Genomic DNA, 22,319 nt, shown 5'->3' with positions numbered 1-22,319 from the left:
TCTTTAGATAGGATGGTAAAGCAGATCCATCTGAAATATAGTAACAGTCCTCCCGTGGCCAAAGTAATGCTCCCATCATCCTTTTCTGAGTCACGTTAAAATAATTAGTACTTTTGGACCTCGAGATGCAACATATGACAAGAGATTCAAGAATTGGTTAGAGAGGCCATCGAAATTCTGGTACAGACGTCGAGATACTGTATATTAACAAGAGACCATGCGTTTCATGCATTTCCCACCTTAAGAGAAATTTGCCCAGTCTACTTTCTGTTATTACCACGAGATCCGAGTTCGAATCCCAGACTGGTAGAAAGTTTCGTTTATGGGGGCATCTTAAATTAGTCCCTCCTAGGAGACTTCACCATCTGACATCGGCTCTGCGCTTCATGATGGGTCGAATTTGATGAGCAGGAGACGGTACGTGTCTATGCACATAGGCCGTATCCAGCTCTAGGCACTCACTGATAATTAGATGCCACAAAGGTATCAAACTCTCGGAACACTGCTTGTTAGTTTTGTCCACTGTTCGAAGCAGCCCCAGATATTTTCTACAGAACAAAGACAGAGTGACTTTGCGAGTCGGTCGAGATGTGATAGGGTATGTGAGTATTTGTCAGACCGTGAACGAAGACGTGCTTCCCTGTCGACATGATTGCAGCCATCGTCGTAGATGGACCTGTAGAAGGAAAATAAACAATTGGTTTCTCAACGATGTTTAAATAAAAATCCCAGTTGATGTTAACAGTAACCTGAATGGGCGAACCCATCACATAGTAGGGGAAACACCTCCAAAGCATCAGAGAAGTAATTTAGTCGGCGATTGGCGTATTTATTCGAAAACTCCTCAGCCCACTCCGCACGACTCTATTGAACTGGTGTGCGGTTTCAACGTCGCTTGGCCCAGAGCAGACGTCCAGCTTCACGTGCTGCTGTAAGAAATGGCATTGCATTCACCGACAGAACAAATTACTGCAGCGTTAGGTACCGACTGCCGTTGACATGGAGTCAGAAACTTCCCTGAAGCCCACCACCCCCGGAATTCAGGGTTGCGCGCCGGGTCCGTTTCTCATCCGCCCGGCAGATTAACGAGGATGAACGGATTTCCGACCAACATCGATGTGGATGTTAAGTGTTTGCCACACCCGGTTACATGAATGCTGGGCTGATACCCACGTTCATTCGCTAAGGAACTGGTGATCAATAGGAAGTGTTGCATACAACGTGAGCCGCAATGGTGCTGCATGTGTTCATTAGTTCGAGGTAAGCGTTGCGTAGTGTGAATACAAGGCCGAGATATCGGAATCCACACATTTCTCAAATTTTTAAACCGCATTTCGTGTATCTGCTAAGAGTGTCTTTCTTATGGAATTTAAAAAAAAAACCTTTCGGTGAAAGAGCTCGCGCCTTCATGGCAAGATCAGTCAGTCTGTGCTCGAGAGTTCAGTCTCAGTGCAGCGGGCACCGGCCACCGACCACTGGCAGCCCCACCTAATGTGTGCGTTTCTGCACTCCAACTGGTCACCATCATATTATGGCATATCGCATAGTATTTAGTACTGTGGATTTCACCGTGAATTATCTTCGATAAAACGACTGAACACAGTGCCGTTAGGCCTTTGCTCACGTAACATATGACGTGAAAATTACTGAAATATGTAATTTATCATCACAGGCAAAACATACCTGAAAAGGCAGGTTCGTGGGTACGTTCGCGTCAACTTTTTTGCGCTTGTTGACACCCAGTTGGTGCTATTGCTACAAGCGCATATCTTAATTGCATTTTTTTTTACATTTTTTCATTGTTCTTGGCATAACAAGAAATGTTGAATATTCGAAGGTTATGTGCTGTTTTGTTTAAGCCTCAGAAAACGGCGTGGAAAACGGAAAAAAACCTGACGTGGGAACTTTGTTTATTTTAGACAGACTTTCGTCGATAGCTTATCACGATATGTTGTGGCTTTACTGAGGTTATCGCTCATAGGAACCTACTGGTTCCCTGGTAGCCACGTCATCAAGCCAGTTATACAACGCTTTTCTATCTGTAAAGAAATTTGCTAAATGGTTGTTGAAGAAGAACAGCGGAACCTGAAGGTTAGAAAGCAAACCATTTATGCTGATTTCTTTAAATCGGTTGAGGTAAAAGCTCGAGTATATCTTCTGAAAGCAAAGAGCCAACTTCATTGCCTATCCATCTCAGTCTGATCCGTAACCAATAACTTTGACATGTTGCTTGGTTCTGCTGGAAAAGATGAGTTGTGGAAATGGAAGTAAGTTTCACTGGTAAGTAAAGGCAAATAATGTGAGAAGTTTTCCTTTTTCTAAAATACGCCTGTAGCAATGTGTTTATTTAAGAATATATGTGCGCAGTTGCATCCATATGGACATGTGAATGATCGCTTCACTTTCAGCACCCCAGAAATGCAAATATCGTAAACTACTATTGAATGTATTGAAGTTATGGCCAATGTATGGCTACTGAAATAACTAATAAAATATAAATTACTGAGAACAGAGTTAATCTCAACGTAAAGGGATGTGAAACACATTGCCCTTGAAAAAACTACTTTTGGAGGATAACAGTTCAAAGAGTTGCATACACATGCTGTTAGATAGCCCTCAATAAAGGAAATCTCGTGATTGAATGTAATGGCGAGAGACCCCACTGTGAATTCAACAGTACAAAGATATAGGTAGTTCGGTGCCAAAGAAAAGGAAATGAAATTTACTCTATTACTGTTTGTACCCATTGTATTAAGTTATTTCTTGTATGGAGTGACATGTTCTTGTTTAATATTGGTGTCTGTGTTACGTGAAACAAATTATACCACGTGATGCAGTAAGATGCCAACAGCGCCAACTGCAATATAAATTTCTCATTGTCTGTGACGTAAGAAAGGAGTGAACAGCCCCGGTTTCCAGTGTGGAATATAACGCTGTCAGCTGGAGTAAGTTAATTATTGATGAAGGTATTTGTTAGTCAAAAACTGAGACAAGCGTTAGTATAAAAGAGTTACGCATTCGTGTGAATACCATTCTGCAAGTTTTGTTGCGTAGCGCAGGGGGAGTAGACACTCTAAAGTTGGAAATAGTAAACGTGAAGGTGTGATACTTGTAGAAACGAAAAATCAATTTATTTCAGCAGAAGAGCGACTAGTTAAACTTTCAGGAGGATGTTGCAAATTTAATGATTATTGTTAAACGGTTTCACGGTAAAAATATGGAAATTATGCTTCCCTGTGTAAGGAAGGTAAAGGAGTCCGTGGGATGGCTGACTAAAAATACTGTTTCACAGATAGCCAAGAGAATATTTAAGATGTGTTAGGGAACACCAACGAGTTCATTTCTGATGTTTGTAATCTCTCTCTGCCATTGCGCATGATGAAACAACTGTACAGGTTACGATAGCAAAAGGATAGGGAAGTGGATAGAGGAATTCCAATTGCTGAGTTGGTGAAACTCCAATTCGCCCCCTCTCTCTTATCACGTTCCATCTGCTTGAAGAGAAACATCTGGTGAGCATGTTGCCCTCCGAAATCGTCCATAATTCATCTACCACCGACTTCTTTCATTGTAGAATTGCGGAAAAATTATGCCACCCGACCAAAGAGCTTTCAAAAATTAACGAATATTTCTAGAAGCTGTATTGCTACAATAACAGAACAAACAACTACAGAGGATGCGAATAATACTAAAAACAAAAAAAACAAAAAAAACAAAAAAAACGGCCATTTGCGAGCAGGACTCACGCGCTGCGTGTTCCGTGCAAACTTACACTACTGGCCATTAAAATTGTTACACCACGAAGAGGACGTGCTACAGACGCGAAATTTAATGCTCTGATTTGCAGATGATTAGTTTTTCAGTGCATTCACACAAGGTTACGCTGTGGCGACACTTACAACGTGCTGATATGAAGAAAGTTTCCAACCGATTTCTCATACACAAACAGCAGTTGACCGGCGTTGCCTGATGAAACGTTGTTGTGATGCCTCGTGTAAGGAAGAGAAATGCGTACCATCACGTTTCCGACTTTGATAAAGGTCGGATTGTAGCCTCTCGCGATTGCGGTTTATCGTATCGCGACATGGCTGCTCGCGTTGGCCGAGATCCAATGACTGTTAGCAGAATATGGAATCGGTGGGTTCAGGAGGGTAATACGGAACGCCGTGCTGGATCCCAACGGCCTCGTATCACTGGCAGTCTAGATGACAGGCATCTTATGCGCATGGCTGTAACGGATCGTGCAGTCACGTCTCGATCCTTGAGTCAACAGATGGGAACGTTTGCAAGACAACAATCATCTGCACGAACAGTTCGACGACGTTTGCAGCAGCATGGACCATCAGCTCGGAGACCACGGCTGCGGTTACCCTTGACGCTGCATCACAGACAGGAGTGCTTGCGACGGTGTAGTCAACGACGAACCTGAGTGCGCAAATGGCAAAACGTCATTTTTTTCGGATGAATCCAGGTTCTGTTTACTGCATCATGATGGTCGCATCCGTGTTTGGCGACATCGTGATGAACGCACATTGGAAGCGTGTATTCGTCATCGCCATACTGGCGTATCACCCGGCGTGATGGTATGGGGTGCCATTGGTTACACGCCTCAGTCACCTCTTGTTCGCATTGACGGCACTTTGAACAGTGGACGTTACATTTCAGATGTGTTACGACCCGTGGCTCTACCCTTCATTCGATCCCTGCGAAAAACTACATTTCAGCAGGATAATGCACGACCGCATGTTGCAGGTCCTTTCTGGATACAGAAAATGTTCGACTGCTGCCCTGGCCAGCACATTCTCCAGATCTCTCGCCAATTGAAAACGTCTGATCAATGGTGGCCGAGCAACTGGCTCGTCACAATACGCCAGTCAACTCTTGATGAACTGTGGTATCGTGTTGAAGCATCATGGGCAGCTGTACCTGTACAAGCCATCCAAGCTCTGTTTGACTCAAGGGCGTTATTACTGTCAGAGATGGTTGTTCTGGGTACTGATTTCTGAGGATCCATGCACCCAAATTGCGTGAAAATGCAATCACATGTCAGTTCTCGTATATTGGTCCAATGAATACCCATTTATCATCTGCATTTCTTCTTGGTGTAGCAATTTTAATGGCCAGTAGTTTACTTACGTATAAAGACAGTTTGTCCACTCAGGGAATAGAGGATATCGATGATTTTCGGCTGTTATCGGCACTGATACCGGCACGATATTTGTTTCACGGATCCCAAGGTTTTTGAGATTGTTGTAAGTGTGAAGTCAGACAGCAAATGACAAAGAATTATTTTTTTCATATAATTTAAATACAAATTAAAAATATTCTGATTATTTCCTTTAACTGTACAGAAAATCGTTTCTTCTAGTCAAATTTCACGATTCTACGTGGTGTGGAATTACCCCATAAGTTTTAATGAGTGATTTTGCAAGTATCGAAATATGTAACATAAATGGCGGTACCTTCTTATTACATTGACCAAGTAGCTTAAAATGTTTGCACCGCAAAATGACTGTAGACCTCAGTACGTGAGACAAATTTAAACCTGATACTTCAAACCGATCCACAGAGAAATAGGATTTGACCGACGGACGGACAGTTTACAAATAACTTTTTTTTTCGTGTGATGAGTTACAAATAAACAGTTCCCGAGTTGTTTCTATGCTTATAGCGTGAGGCCCTGCTTCTTCGAAAAACGCATGATCATTGGTCAACAAGAAGTACCATGAAGGCTGTGATGCGTTAGTTTGCGAGTATCAAAATACATCGCAAAAGCGTCCGTGTTTTTCGATAGCACTGACTTTAGTTGCTTGACGGTTTTATATCCCCAAGGGAACGTATATCTTAATATGTGACATCTATTTCAACATCATGTGTCTATACGTTCCAGAGAAAAAGGGTTTTGAACAGACAGACAAACAGACAGGAAGGCAGCATACGGACAACAGAGTGATGTTATTAGGGTCCGTTTTTACCGGCAGAAGTAGGGAACCCTAAAAACAACACTGATAAATCGTTGCTGCTGTTCGTCCTTGTCACGAGTTTACTTGGAGGTCAGTGATGATTGGAACTACGATTTTGTGACTCTCGTTAACGAAAAGCATTTCTTCAATATATTCAAAATAGAAAAAAGCTTGATTCTTACGGTTGTGGCATTGATACGCATATTTCACAAGATACAACTTTCGGAAGACAATAACTCAATTTCCGAAACCAGGCTTTGCTGTAGAGTTTTCATTTTAAGGTCGTCAGGGTGTTTGCTTAACCAGCCGAACATCGGTTTTCTGATCGGTAGTTGTTTTACGCTAATGGCCTCAGGAAATTATGTGGTTCAAATGGCTCTGAGCACTATGGGACTCAACTGCTGAGGTCATTAGTCCCCTAGAACTTAGAACTAGTTAAACCTAACTAACCTAAGGACATCACAAACATCCATGCCCGAGGCAGGATTCGAACCTGCGACCGTAGCGGTCCTGCGGTTCCAGACTGCAGCGCCTTTAACCGCACGGCCACTTCGGCCGGCGGAAATTATGTGTTTCAGTTCATGACTCAATCATCACAGTAGCTATTTCTCTTCAGATAAATGTCGTAGAATATTTTTACTTCTCCTTCTGTACAAACGCAAGATGCTTTTACACAGTCAATCAGAAGCGGTATTGGAAAACCAACGTACGAAATATGGCTTTGAATGCCTCATGCAAATGTTGTGCCTGCTACACTCAGCTGACTAATACAAAAGCAACAGCCGGTTCAGTGTCGGTGACCAGACTCCTGCTGGGACGACCGGCAATCCTCACCTCAACTGAGGACCGCTGACGTCACTAGATCCACCAACTGGCTGCCGCATCGTGAGCGTGTGGAGGAGGAGAGAGGGCAGCAGGTGGCGTGCTGCTCCCCCAGCTGCGCTGGTCCTCCCTTCCACAGACAGGCGGCGACCGTCGTTGGCCGCTGCCCTGAAACATTGAGAGAACACCAGCACCAGGTGTCCTTTCTCCGCCATGACGACTTGGGAAAGTCAGTCCATACACACAGCCGCTTTGACTAACTTTATTTCAGATGATGACGAAAAGCGATAGAACTCTTGTCAAAATTAGCAATTTACTAAGTGGAGTTATTACTTGTATTGTCACTCATCCGTTGCAACTAAGAGCGACCCACTGGCTGTGAGGTATCATTCCCAGTGACGCAAGTACACACCTTGCTTAAACTAAACAGGCAAAGTTACATAAGAGAAAAATTCAGCTAGGATGTTACACTCTGGAGGAGATCCATTCTTGTCAGCTCTTAGCCACAATTCCGCAACATGTAACATTTCCGGCTCTCGGGGCCATAGCATTCACTCCAAAGTTTCACTTCCTAATCGAGAAAGAAATTGGTAGCTGATAGGTGACGTATAAGGTGGAGCGAGGTGCGCACATATTTTTATTTACTTACAATTGTGGAGTATAAAACTCAGATTTGACCCCTAGTGCTGCAAAAGCGTACGAAGATAATTAAAGCAAATACCTGTGATGTTCTTGGAGGTCAGTGATAATTGTAATTACGATTTTGTTACTCTCGTTGACGAAAAGCATTTCTTCAGCATATTCAAAATAGGAAAAAGCTTTATTCTTACGGTTGTGGCACTAGTACTTCTTATTCCACTTCATTATATATAGATGATAAATTTGTAGTTTTTGAGTCGTTCGTCCCGGACAGCGAGAGACCAGGTTACCGTATTCTGTGGGTAGTAGAACTGCATTCGTAATAGCAGCGGCTACTGCGTGACAAAATGTGCCTAGTGATTAGAGAACATGCCATTTCAGAATAGCTTGTGGGATGGATATGTCTTCTGTATGCTGAAACGAGTCTGTCTATATCTGACTCGTTGAGTACTTAATTATTGTCGTCCCTGTGTAATATCCGCTGAGAACAGGCCATGTGCAATACAAAACCCCTGCATCCAGGCGACGGCGCGAGTTTTGATGTTCTCTTAAAGAAAAGTCATTTTAGATTATAAAACATATAGTTTACTACTGATTACGTGGTAAATAGGTGTATTAGTGTGCCTTTTAAGTGTACCATTGAAGGTTTCATTTTTCTTTACGTAATATAGCAGAAAACGCGAAAAGATCGTACTGTCGTATTTTCTGGTTATATTTTGCCGCAGAAAAGCTACAGAATTTCGTTTCGTTGTTCTTTGCTCTCTCCAGCAATTTAATTGTTGCTTACCACTTCAGTATTTAACTAGCATTTCCGGAAAGTAGCGTAAAGTTTAAGTTGTTGTTTCAGAAACTTTGCACTGTTATTTTGTTTACACATAGTTGCGTATAGGCCAAATTTGTGGAACAATATTTTCATGTTTATCTGTAATTTAACTGACATATTCTTAATAAACTATTACGTTTATCGTGAGTGAAAAGTGCTTGACTTGCCGTAGAATTGTTAGGTCGGAGCTTTGGTGTGATGGTTACTGTAGTTTTTTGCATGTGGGTGACTGTAGTGGCGTGGGAATATGGGAAGTAAATGAGACTCATCGGTGGTTTTGTAGGATTTGTAGTAGAGATAGGAAGATACTAGAACAGGAGGGGAAAATTGCTGCCCTTCAGGCTGAATTAGACTAGGCCAGGGGAGATCTTGACAGGTTAAGGACGGAGAAGGGTAAAGAGAGGTGGGAAGTGGCAATAGGCAACAGGAGGAACAGGCCTAGAACTTTGTCTGACAGCTTCGTGGTGCATGTGGAAAATAGATTTGACCTGTTGCTTCAGTTAGAAGCTGGTGAGCCTCAAGCAGTTGCAGGTGTAGACAGGGCACAACAAACTTTCAGCAGCAAATTAAAAAGTAAGAAAGTAGGGAAATCAGTAACGAGAAAGAAAGTGTTGTTGTTAGGTAGTTCCCATGGAAGAGGTGTTGGCCAACTTTTGCAGGATGAACTAAGATCGGAATACCAGGTCACCAATTTTTTAAGCCTAATGCTGGTCTGGAGCAGGTGACACGGGATTTAGGATCACTTTGCAAAGATTTCACTAAGGAAGACACTGTGGTTATAGTGGGTGGGGCAGGTAATAGTACTGACAGACATCATGCGTACAGTATAGAGTGTGACCTGGCAAAGATTGCATCATCATCAAAGCATACTAGTGTTGAGTTTGTATCTGTTCTTGGGCGCCATGACCGACCTCATTTGAACTCTTCTGTCAAGAGAGTTAATTTGGAGTTGGAACAGTTGCTTATGTCAGGTGCACAGTCACACATTGGTGTGGTTCCTGTTGATTCTCTCAATAGGTGGGATTATACTAGACATGGCCTTCACCTCAACAGGAAGGGGAAGGGTAAACTGGCTGGGAAAATAGCAGGAAAGGTAAAGGGGGGAGGCACTGTCATGAGTGATAAAATACCAGTGGTTATAGGGTTCAGAAAATACCCATTTTTAGGGTAGTGAGGAGAGAAAGAAACCAAATTTTAAAAGAGGTTAGGACTGAGACAAACCTTCAGTTTGAGAAAGAAACCAAAAAACATAATTCTAGCTTATTACATTAGCATAAACAGCCAATAGTCAGCAGATATTTTAACTCTACCCAATTTTAACTCAGTCAATGTGAAATGTCAGCTATCTTTATTGCATCAAAATATTCGAGGATTCAGAAATAAAATTAATGAATTAATTATCTGCATAGATGAATTAGAGTCTTCAAACCCAGCTGACATAATCTGCCTCTCTGAATATTATGTGACCACTGGTATAGAAATTTTTAGTGTTACAGGGTTTAGTGAACGCATTATTGTGGCCAAGATAGATACGAAGCCCACACCTACTACAGTAGTACAAGTTTATATGCCAACTAGCTCTGCAGATGACGAAGAAATTTAAGAAATGTACGATGAAATAAAAGAAATTATTCAGATAGTGAAGGGAGACGAAAATTTAATAGTCATGGGTGACTGGAATTCGAGTGTAGGAAAAGGGAGAGAAGGAAACGTAGTAGGTGAATATGGATTGGGGCTAAGAAATGAAAGAGGAAGCCGCCTGGTAGAATTTTGCACAGAGCACAACTTAATCATAGCTAACACTTGGTTTAAGAATCATGAAAGAAGGTTGTATACCTGGAAGAACCCTGGAGATACTAAAAGGTATCAGATAGATTATATAATGTTAAGACAGAGATTTAGGAACCAGGTTTTAAATTGTAAGACATTTCCAGGGGCAGATGTGGACTCTGACCACAATCTATTGGTTATGACGTGTAGATTAAAACTGAAGAAACTGCAAAAAGGTGGGAATATAAGGAGATGGGACCTGGATAAACTGAAAGAACCAGAGGTTGTAGAGAGTTTCAGGGAGAGCATAAGGGAACAATTGACAGGAATGGGGGAAAGAAATACAGTAGAAGAGGAATGGGTAGCTTTGAGGGATGAAGTAGTGAAAGCAGCAGAGGATCAAATAGGTAAAAAGACGAGGGCTAGTAGAAATCCTTGGGTAACAGAAGAAATATTGAATTTAATTGATGAAAGGAGAAAATATAAAAATGCAGTAAATGAAGCAGGTAAAAAGGAATACAAACGTCTCAAAAATGAGATCGACAGGAAGTGCAAAATGGCTAAGCAGGGATGGCTAGAGGACAAATGTAAGAATGTAGAGGCTTTTCTCACTAGGGGTAAGATAGATACTGCCTACAGGAAAATTAAAGAGACCTTTGGAGATAAGAGAACCACTTGTATGAACATCAAGAACTCTGATGGAAACCCAGTTCTAAGCAAAGAAGGGAAAGCAGAAAGGTGGAAGGAGTATATAGAGGGTCTATACAAGGGCGATGTACTTGAAGACAATATTATGGAAATGGAAGAGGATGTAGATGAAGATGAAATGGGAGATACGATACTGCGTGAAGAGTTTGACAGAGCACTGAAAGACCTGTGTCGAAACAAGGCCCCCGGAGTAGACAACATTCCATTGGAACTACTGACGGCCTTGGGAGAGCCAGTCCTGACAAAACTCTACCATCTGGTGAGCAAGATGTATGAAACAGGTGAAATACCCTCAGACTTCAAGAAGAATATAATAATTCCAATCCCAAAGAAAGCAGGTGTTGACAGATGTGAAAATTACCGGACAATCAGTTTAATAAGCCACAGCTGCAAAATACTAACACGAATTCTTTACAGACGAATGGAAAAACTAGTAGAAGCCGGCCTCGGGGAAGATCAGTTTGGATTCCGTAGAAATACTGGAACACGTGAGGCAATACTGACCTTACGACTTATCTTAGAAGAAAGATTAAGGAAAGGCAAACCTACGTTTCTAGCATTTGTAGACTTAGAGAAAGCTTTTGACAATGTTGACTGGAATACTCTCTTTCAAATTCTAAAGATGGCAGGGGTAAAATACAGGGAGCGAAAGGCTATTTACAATTTGTACAGAAACCAGATGGCAGTTATAAGAGTCGAGGGACATGAAAGGGAAGCAGTGGTTGGGAAGGGAGTGAGACAGGGTTGTAGCCTCTCCCCGATGTTATTCAATCTGTATATTGAGCAAGCAGTAAAGGAAACAAAAGAAAAATTCGGAGTAGGTATTAAAATCCATGGAGAAGAAATAAAAACTTTGAGGTTCGCCGATGACATCGTAATTCTGTCAGAGACAGCAAAGGACTTGGAAGAGCAGTTGAACGGAATGGACAGTGTCTTGAAAGGAGGATATAAGATGAACATCAACAAAAGCAAAACGAGGATAATGGAATGTAGTCGAATTAAGTCAGGTGATGTTGAGGGTATTAGATTAGGAAATGAGACACTTAAAGTAGTAAAGGAGTTTTGCTATTTGGGGAGCAAAATAACTGATGATGGTCGAAGTAGAGAGGATATAAAAGGTAGACTGGCAATGGCAAGGAAATCGTTTCTGAAGAAGAGAAATTTGTTGACATCGAGTATAGATTTAAGTGTCAGGAAGTCATTTCTGAAAGTATTTGTATGGAGTGTAGCCATGTATGGAAGTGAAACATGGACGGTAAATAGTTTGGACAAGAAGAGAATTGAAGCTTTCGAAATGTGGTGCTACAGAAGAATGCTCAAGATTAGATGGGTAGATCACATAACTAATGAGGAAGTATTGAATAGGATTGGGGAGAAGAGAAGTTTGTGGCACAACTTGACCAGAAGAAGGGATCGGTTGGTAGGACATGTTCTGAGGCATCAAGGGATCACCAATTTAGTATTGGAGGGCAGCGTGGAGGGTAAAAATCGTAGGGGAAGACCAAGAGATGAATACACCAAGCAGATTCAGAAGGATGTAGGTTGCAGTAGGTACTGGGAGATGAAGAAGCTTGCACAGGATAGAGTAGCATGGAGAGCTGCATCAAACCAGTCTCAGGACTGAAGACCACAACAACAACAACAACAACAGGGTTTAGGTTAGCACCTCACTTTTGTAGATCAGAAATGGAGATAGGAGAAGTTGCCACATTCATCAGGAACTGTCATAAATTTAGGAACACAGACATTCATAAATTTTGCCTAGAACAGCATATGGAAGCATGTGCAACAGAAGCAGAATGTCACAAAAAATCCTTCATAATATTGAGTGTATATCGAGCACCTGCAGGTAACTTTAATCTGTTCATAAAGCACCTAGAAGCTGTACTGGCCCATTTAACAATCAAAAACAAAGAAATAGTGGTCGCTGGCGATTTCAATGTAGATTTCCTTAAAGACTCGCCCAATAATAACTTATTTGAGTTAGTAACACTATCATTCAACTTAATTCCCACTGTAAAGTTCCCCACTAGGGTAGCCAATTGCTCAAAAACAGCCATTGACAATATCTTTATAGAAAATTCCAATGAAAAAAATTATATTACAAAACCAATAGTCAATGGCCTCTCAGATCATTACATGCAGTTCCTTCTGTTAAATGTTAACACTGAACAGGATATAAAATCTGTTAAATCTGAGCTCAAGAGAATAATCAATAAGCCAAAAATTGATTATTTTAGGATACTCCTCAGAGACATTCACTGGACTGATGTTTACAGTGCTCATGGCATGAATGAAAAATATAACACTTGTGCTAATAAAGTGCTTACCTTATTTTAACACTGTTTTCCCCAAAAACTTACCAAGGTTAGAGGAAAGTCTACAAAGAAGCCATGGATAACTCAAGGAATAGGGGTATGTTGTAAAACAAAAAGAAAACTGAATCTGTCAATCCAAAACAGTTTCATGTTGATGCTATAGCTCATTACAACAAATACTGCAAAATATTAAAGGCTGTATTACAGACATCAAAGCAAATATATTACAAGGAAATGATAGTCATATCAGATAACAAAATAAAGACAATATGGGATATAGTAAAGGAGGAGACAGGTAGAACCAGACATGAAAAGGGACAAATAGCATTAAGAGTAAATGATACATTGGTGACAGATGTGTATAGAGTTGCAGAACTTTTTAACAAACATTTCATAACTGTTACTGAAAAGATGGAGTTGTCAGGTTCTGTAGATGCTGCTATGGAATACCTCAGACCAGACATTTGAAGTAACTACCACCGCAGAAATAATGCCCATCACAAAATCTTTAAAATCAAAAAACATCTAGTGGGTATGATGAAATATCAACAAAGCTAATTAAAGAATGAGATTCCGAGTTAAGTAACATATTAAGCTATCTGTGTAACCAGTCGTTTATGAGTGGAATATTTCCTGAATGGTTATACTATGCTGAGGTTAAGCTACTGTTTAAGAATGGAGATAAAGAAATAGCATCAAATTTCCGTCCAATTTCACTTTTGCCAGCATTCTCAAAAATTTTAGAAAAAGTGATGTACAATCGGCTTTATAACCATCTTAGCTCAAATAACATACTGTGAATGTCACAGTTCGGATTTGTAAAGGGTTCTGATATTGAGAAGGCTATCTACACGTACAGTGAAAATGTGCTTAATTCATTAGACAAAAAATTGCAGGCAACTGGTATATTTTGTGATCTGTCAAAGGCATTTGACTGTGTAAATCACAATATCCTTTTAAGTAAATTGGAGTATTATAGTGTAACAGGAAATGCTGCAAAATGGTTCAAATCTTATATCTCTGGCAGGAAACAAAGGGTGTTATTAGGAAAGAGACATGTATCAAGCTATCAAGCATCATCCAACTGGGAACTAATTACATGTGGGGTCCCACAAGGTTCCATTTTAGCGCCCTTACTTTTTCTTGCGTATATCAATGACCTTTCACCAGTTACATTACCAGATGCCAAGTTCGTTTTGTTTGCTGATGATACAAAAATTGCAATAAATAGCAAATCAAGTGTAGTCTTAGAGAGATCAGCTAACAAAATAGTTGTGGACATTCATCCCTGGTTCCTAGCCAATTCCTTGTCACTAAACTTTGAAAAAACACACTATATGCAGTTCGGAACTTGTAAGGGGTGTCCCACGAGTATATGCCTAACATATGATGACAAGCAGATAGAAGAAGTGGACAGTGTTAAAATTCTTGGGATTACAGGTTGATAATAAATTCAACTGGAAAAAGCACACCATAGAACAGCTGAAGCGTCTTAACAAATCTCTATTTGCAATGCAAATTGTGTCAGACATAGGGGATATTAAAATGAAAAAACTGGCATACAATGGTTACTTTCATTCCATAACATCATATGGGATTATTTTTTGGGGTAATTCATCAAGCCAAGCTGAAGTTTTCCAGGCACAAAAACGTGCAGTAAGAGTTATATGTAGTGTGAACTCAAGAACATCCTGCAGAAGCCTGTTTAGGGAACTAGGGATAGTAACTACTGCTTCCCAATATATTTATTCTTTAATGAAATTTGTCGTTAAAAATATATCACTTTTTCAAACCAACAGCTCAATTCATGGAATCAATACTAGAAATAAGAATAATCTTCACAAGGATTTAAAGTCACTTAGTCTCATACAAAAAGGTGTGCATTATTCAGGAACACACATTTTCAATAACTTGCCAGCAGCCATAAAAAGCTTAACAATCAATGAAATTCAGTTTAAGAGAAGCCTAACGGATTTATTGGTGGCCAACTCCTTCTACTCCATTGATGAATTTCTCAGTAGAACCAACTGATTTGTGTGTGTATATATATAAGTACAATATAACTTCTGCAAAATTTCAGTGCAGTAATGTGTTCATTGTAAATAAGTGTGTATGTGTGTGTGTGTGTGTGTGTGTGTGTGTGTGTGTGTGTGTAAGTACAATCTAACTTCTGCACCACTCCAGTGCAGTAATGTGTTCATTGTAAATAAGTGTTATAGTACTACACGTTTATATAGTTGTACTACACGTTTATTACCTTATAAATAAATAAATAAACCTTTTTTTGTTTTAAATTCAGTGCATTAGTATTTGTAAAATGATTCCTTTATATAGTGTTCATTAAAAATGACGATCATTCCACTTGGGACCTGTGGAATGGAACATTAGCTTATTTGTTTGAGCTATAAATATTTGTCATGTATTGTTGTTTTTTTGACATGTTCTACATCCTGGAGGACCTCCTCACTACAGATCAATTGGAATGAGGGTAAATCTAATTTAATCTATTCTAAAAAATATTAACAAGGTCCACGAGTGTTAGGTCCTGGCAATCAAAAGTCAAAGGGCACCCAGTATCCATCCAGGTGCTAGCATATTGGGTGACCAAGTATATTGATAACACTATAAGCTATCAACATGGTGCATTCAGTACACATATCGACAATTATAGTAAAGCCAGCACTTCCTGGGTAGTGAGAGAGAGTGGAACGAGAGGGGTAAAGAGAGAGTGACACTGGTAGGGACACTGATACATCAGACCTAAGACGCAAAGTTTCACCACACAGGGAGAAACACCGCTCCATCCCTCCACCTAGTCCATAGAAACATACTGAAGGGCAGCGCACAATTGCACTCAGTAAGGTGGCGTTAAGCCTTCGGCGCCATTTCATATCATGTTAGGGACAGCTGGGGGGAAAAGGAAGGTCTAATAAACCTCAGAAGCAGGGCGATCCGAGCAGTGAGTCGGGGAAGTCAGAGAGACCGAGAGAAGCATGGGAGTAGCCAGGGAGGGCTAGGCAGAAGTAGCTGCAGGGGCATCAGCGCTATTAATGAAATCATAAGAGAATAGCTGGGGAAGTCTGTGTGTCTTGTATTGGGTGTGGGCTCAGTTAATACGGCTGTCTCATCTTAGTCAGAAAGAGTAGCGCTAGCCAGTAACTCTCTCTGTACTAAGACTTGGAAAATTCGTGGGTATAGCTCCTCCAAAACAAGTAGAGCAAGAATATAAACTGTTTTCTGAATTTTTTTAGAAGTCGCAAACACTTGTAGTTGACAAACAATCCTGCTGGAGGAACATCAGCACCTGAGCATTATAGCAGAGTGTGAAAAAACCTCTTCAGTTGTAAGGTTCTTTTTATTTCAAGTAAAATTAACTTTACAACTGAAGCTGTATTTCCAATCAGTGTTACTTCTAGTTGTGGTTATTTCAAGTCAGTCTCCAGCGCTTACCTTTTGTAATTAGATGGTTAGTGGTGGTTAGTGTTTGACGTCCCGTCGACAACGAGGTCATTAGAGACGGAGCGCAAGCTCGGTTTAGGGAAGGATTGAGAAGGAAATCGGCCGTGCCCTTTCAAAGGAACCATCCCGGCATTTGCCTGAAACGATTTAGGGAAATCATGGAAAACTTAAATCAGGATGGCTGGAGACGGGATTGAACCGTCGTCCTCCCGAATGCGAGTCCAGTGTGCTAACCGCAGCGCCACCTCGCTCGGTTTTTGTAATTAGAGATTTACCATTTTAGCAGATCAAGAATTCCTCCCACATCGGGTTACTCACACGTGGGACGCGACATCTATTCTTAAAACAGGCCGAAATACCACCAGAAGGAGTGCAGCGTCGGCTGAAATCTTGCAGTAAAAGGCGGTCATACTGTCTATCTTTTCAGCCTTTCCTGTGAGACCTGTTTTAGATTCCAGTGCTTCAACTTAGATTTACTGTATCCCTTGGACCTTCACATTGACGATGAAACACAGAAATCGCATCCGAATTAAATACAAAATGCACAATGCCGACTTATGTACAAGAAGACTGACTCTTCTTGCTGTCTATGCTTTGAGCCGTTCCTGTGAGACCAGTTTTAGATTCCGATGCTTCACTTCAGGTTTACTGTATCCCTTGGACCTTCACATTGACATTGAAAGACAGAAATTGCATCGGAATTAAATACAAAATGAACAATGCCGACTTAAGTACAAGAAGACTGACTCTTCTTACTGTCTATGTTTGAGCCTTTCCTGTGAGACCAGTTTTAGATTCCGATGCTTCACTTCAGGTTTACTGTATCCCTTGGACCTTCACATTGACGATGAAACACAGAAATTGCATCGGAATTAAATACAAAACGCACAATGCCGACTTAAGTAGAAGATGACTGACTCTTCTTACTGTCTATGTTTTGAGCCGTTCCTGTGAGACCAGTTTTAGTTTCCGATGCTTCACCCGAGGTTTACTGTATCCCTTGGATCTACACATTGACGTTGAAAGACAGAAATTGCAACGGAAGTAAATACAAAAGGCACAATGCCGACTTAAGTTCAAGAAGACTGACTCTTCTTACTCTCTATGTTTTGAGCCTTTCCTGTGAGACCAGTTTTGGCGTCCGATGCTTCACTTGAGGTATACTGTATCCCTTGGACATTCACATTGACGAAGAAACACAGAAATTGAATCGGAATTAAATACAAAAGTCACAATGCCGTCATTATTATAAGAAGACTGACTCCTCTTAGTGTCTATGTTTAGAGCCTTTCCTGTGTCTCCAGTTTCAGATTCCGATGCATCACTTGAGGTTTACTGTATCCCTTGCACCTTCACGTTGACGATGAAACACAGAAATTGCAGCGGAAGTAAATACAATAGGCACAATGCCGACTCAAGTAGAAGATGACTGACTCTTCTTACTGTCAATGTTTTGAGCCTTTCGTGTGAGACCAGTTTTGGATTCCGATGCTTCACTTCAGGTTTACTGTATCCCTTGGACCTTCACATAGACGTTGAAAGACAGTAATTGCATCGGAATTAAATACAAAATGCACAATGCCGACTTAAGTACAAGAAGACTGACTCTTCTTACTGTCCATGATTTGAGCCTTTCGTGTGAGACCAGTTTTGGATTCCGATGCTTCACTTCAGGTTTACTGTATCCCTTGGACCTTCGCATTGACGATGAAACACAGAAATCGCATCCGAATTAAATACAAAATGCACAATGCCGTCTTAAGTACAAGAAGACTGACTCTTCCAACTGTCTATGTTTTAGCCGTTCCTGTGAGACCAGTTTTACTTTCCGATGCTTCACCTGAGGTTTACTGTATCCCTTGGATCTACACATTGACGTTGAAAGACAGAAATTGCAACGAAAGTAAATACAAAAGGCACAATGCCGACTTAAGTACAAGAAGACTGACTCTTCTTACTGTCCATGATTTGAGCCTTTCGTGTGAGACCAGTTTTGGATTCCGATGCTTCACTTCAGGTTTACTGTATCCCTTGAACCTTCACATTGACCATGAAACACATATATTGCATCGGAATTAATTACAAGATGCACAATGCCGACTTAAAGCAAAAGAAGGCTGACTCTTCTTACCGTCCATATTTTGAGCCTCTCCTGTGACACCAGTTTTAGATTCCAATGCTTCACTTCAGGTTTACTGTATCCCTTGGACCTTCACATTGACGTTGAAAGACAGAAATTGCATCGGAATTAAATACAAAATGCACAATGCCGACTTAAGTACAAGAAGACTGACTCTTCTTTCTGTCTATGTTTGAGCCTTTCCTGTGAGACCAGCTTTAGATTCCGATGCTTCACTTCAGGTTTACTGAATCCCTTGGACCTTCACATTGACGATGAAACACAGAAATTGCATCGGAATTAAAAACAAAAGGCACAATACCGACCTAAGTAAAAGTAGACTGACTCTGCTTACTGTCAATGATTGAGCCTTTCCTGTGAGACCAGTTTAACTTTCCGATGCTTCACTTCAGGTTTACTGTATTGTTTGGACCTTCACATTTACGATGAAACCCAGAAATGGTATCGTAATTAAATACAAAATGCACTACGCCGACTTAAAGCAAAAGAAGGCAGACTGCTGGTACTGTCCATGCTTTGAGCCTTTCGTGTAAGACCAGTTTTAGATTCCGATGCTACACTTCAGGTTTACTGAATCCCTTGGACCTTCACATCGACGATGAAACACAGAAATTGCATCGGAATTAAAAACAAAAGGCACAATACCGACCTAAGTAAAAGTAGACTGACTCTGCTTACTGTCAATGTTTGAGCCTTTCCTGTGAGACCAGTTTAACTTTCCGGTGATTCACTTCAGGTTTACCGTATCACTTTGACCTTTACATTGACGATGAAACACAGAAATGGCATCGGAATTAAATACAAAAGGCACAATGCCGACCTATGTACAAGAAGAGTGACTCTTCTAACTGTCTATGTTTGAGCCTTTCCTGTGAGAGCAGTTTTAGATTCCGATCCTTCACATCAGGTTTACTGTATCCCTTGGACCTTCAAATTGACGATGAAATTCAGAAATTGAAAGGAAAGGAAATTCAAGATGCACAATGCCGACGTTAGTACAACAAGACTGACTCTTCTTACTCTCCATGTTTCGAGCCTTTCCTGTGAGAGCAGTTTTAGATTCCGATGCTTCACCTCAGGTTTACTGTATCCCTTGGACCTTCACATAGACGATGAAACACAGAAATTGCATCGGAATTAAATACAAAAGGCACAATGCCGACTTAAGTACAAGAAGACTGACTCTTCTCACTGTCTATGTTTTGAGCCTTTCCAGTGAGACCAGTTTTAGATTCCGATGCTTCACTTCAGGTTTACTGTATCCCTTTGACCTTCACATTGACGATGAAACGCCGATATTGCATAGAAATTGAATACAAATGGCATAATGGCGACTTGAGTACAACAGGACTGACTCTTCTGATTGTCCATGATTTCAGCCTTTCCAGTGAGACCAGTTTTAGATTCCAATGCTTCACTTCAGGATTACTGTATCCCTTTGACCTTCACATTGACGATGAAACACAGATATTGCATCGAAATTGAATACAAAAGGCACTATGCTGACATAAGTACAAGAAGACTGACTCTTCTTACTGTCTATGTTTTGAGCGTTTCCAGTGAGACCAGTTTTAGATTCCGATGCTTCACTTCAGGATTACTGTATCCCTTTGACCTTCACATTGACGATGAAACGCAGATATTGCATCGAAATTGAATACAAAAGGCACAATGCCGACTTGAGTACAACAAGACTGACTCTTCTGATTGTCGATGATTTCAGCATTTCCTGTGAGACCAGTTTTAGATTCCAGTGCTTCACTTCAGTGTTACTGTATCCCTTTGACCTTCACATTGACGATGAAACACACATATTGCATCGAAATTGAATACAAAAGGCACTATGCTGACATAAGTACAAGAAGACTGACTCTTCTTACTGTCTATGTTTTGAGCGTTTCCAGTGAGACCAGTTTTAGATTCCGATGCTTCACTTCAGGTTTACTGTATCCCTTTGACCTTCACATTGACGATGAAACGCAGATATTGCATAGAAATTGAATACAAATGGCATAATGGCGACTTGAGTACAACAGGACTGACTCTTCTGATTGTCCATGATTTCAGCCTTTCCAGTGAGACCAGTTTTAGATTCCAATGCTTCACTTCAGGATTACTGTATCCCTTTGACCTTCACATTGACGATGAAACACAGATATTGCATCGAAATTGAATACAAAAGGCACAATGCCGACTTGAGTACAACGAGACTGACTCTCCTGATTGTCCATGATTTCAGCCTTTCCTGTGAGACCAGTTTTAGATTCCAATGCTTCACTTCAGGATTACTGTATCCCTTTGACCTTCACATTGACGATGAAACGCAGATATTGCATCGAAATTGAATACAAAAGGCACAATGCCGACTTGAGTACAACAAGACTGACTCTTCTGATTGTCGATGATTTCAGCATTTCCTGTGAGACCAGTTTTAGATTCCAGTGCTTCACTTCAGTGTTACTGTATCCCTTTGACCTTCACATTGACGATGAAACACACATATTGCATCGAAATTGAATACAAAAGGCACTATGCTGACATAAGTACAAGAAGACTGACTCTTCTTACTGTCTATGTTTTGAGCGTTTCCAGTGAGACCAGTTTTAGATTCCGATGCTTCACTTCAGGTTTACTGTATCCCTTTGACCTTCACATTGACGATGAAACGCAGATATTGCATCGAAATTGAATACAAAAGGCACAATGCCGACTTGAGTACAACAAGACTGACTCTTCTGATTGTCCATGATTTCAGCCTTTCCTGTGAGACCAGTTTTTGATTCCAGTGCTTCACTTCAGGATTACTGTATCCCTTTGACCTTCACATTGACGATGAAACACAGAAATTCCATCGGAATTAAATACAAAAGGCACAATGCCGACCTAAGTACAAGAGGAGTGACTCTTCTTACTGTCTATGTTTGAGCCTTTCCTGTGAGAACAGTTTCAGATTCCGATCCTTCACATCAGGTTTACTGTATCCCTTGGACCTTCAATTTGACGATGAAATTCAGATATTGAATGGAAAGGAAATTCAAGAGCCACAATGCCGACGTTAGTACAACAAGACTGACTCTTCTTACTCTCCATGTATTGAGCCTTTCCTGTGAGAGCAGTTTTAGATTCCGATGCTTCACCTCAGGTTTACTGTATCCCTTGGACCTTCACATTGACGATGAAGCACAGAAATTGCTTCGGAATTAAATACAAAGTGCACAATGCCGACTAAAAGCAAAAGAAGTCTGACTCTTCTTACTGTCTATGATTTGAGCGTCTCCTGTGAGACGAGTTTTAGATTCCGATGCTTCACTTGAGGCTTACTGTATCCCTTGGACCTTCACATTGACGATGAAACACAGAAATTCCATCGGAATTAAATACAAAAGGCACAATGCCGACCTATGTACAAGAAGAGTGACTCCTCTTACCGTCGATGTTTGAGCCTTTCCTGTGAGACCAATTATAGATTCCGATCCTTCACATCAGGTTTACTGTATCCCTTGAACCTTCAAATTGAAGATGAAATTCAGAAATTGAATGGGAAGGAAATTCAAGAGCCACAATGCCGACGTTAGTACAACAAGACTGCCTCTTCTTACTCTCCATGTTTTGAGCCTTTTCTGTGAGAGCAGTTTTAGATTCCGATGCTTCACCTCAGGTTTACTGTATCCCTTGGA

Source organism: Schistocerca nitens, chromosome 9 (genome assembly GCF_023898315.1).
Source record: "Schistocerca nitens isolate TAMUIC-IGC-003100 chromosome 9, iqSchNite1.1, whole genome shotgun sequence".
In the NCBI taxonomy this organism is placed as follows: domain Eukaryota; kingdom Metazoa; phylum Arthropoda; class Insecta; order Orthoptera; family Acrididae; genus Schistocerca; species Schistocerca nitens.
This window is presented reverse-complemented; position numbering follows the sequence as displayed.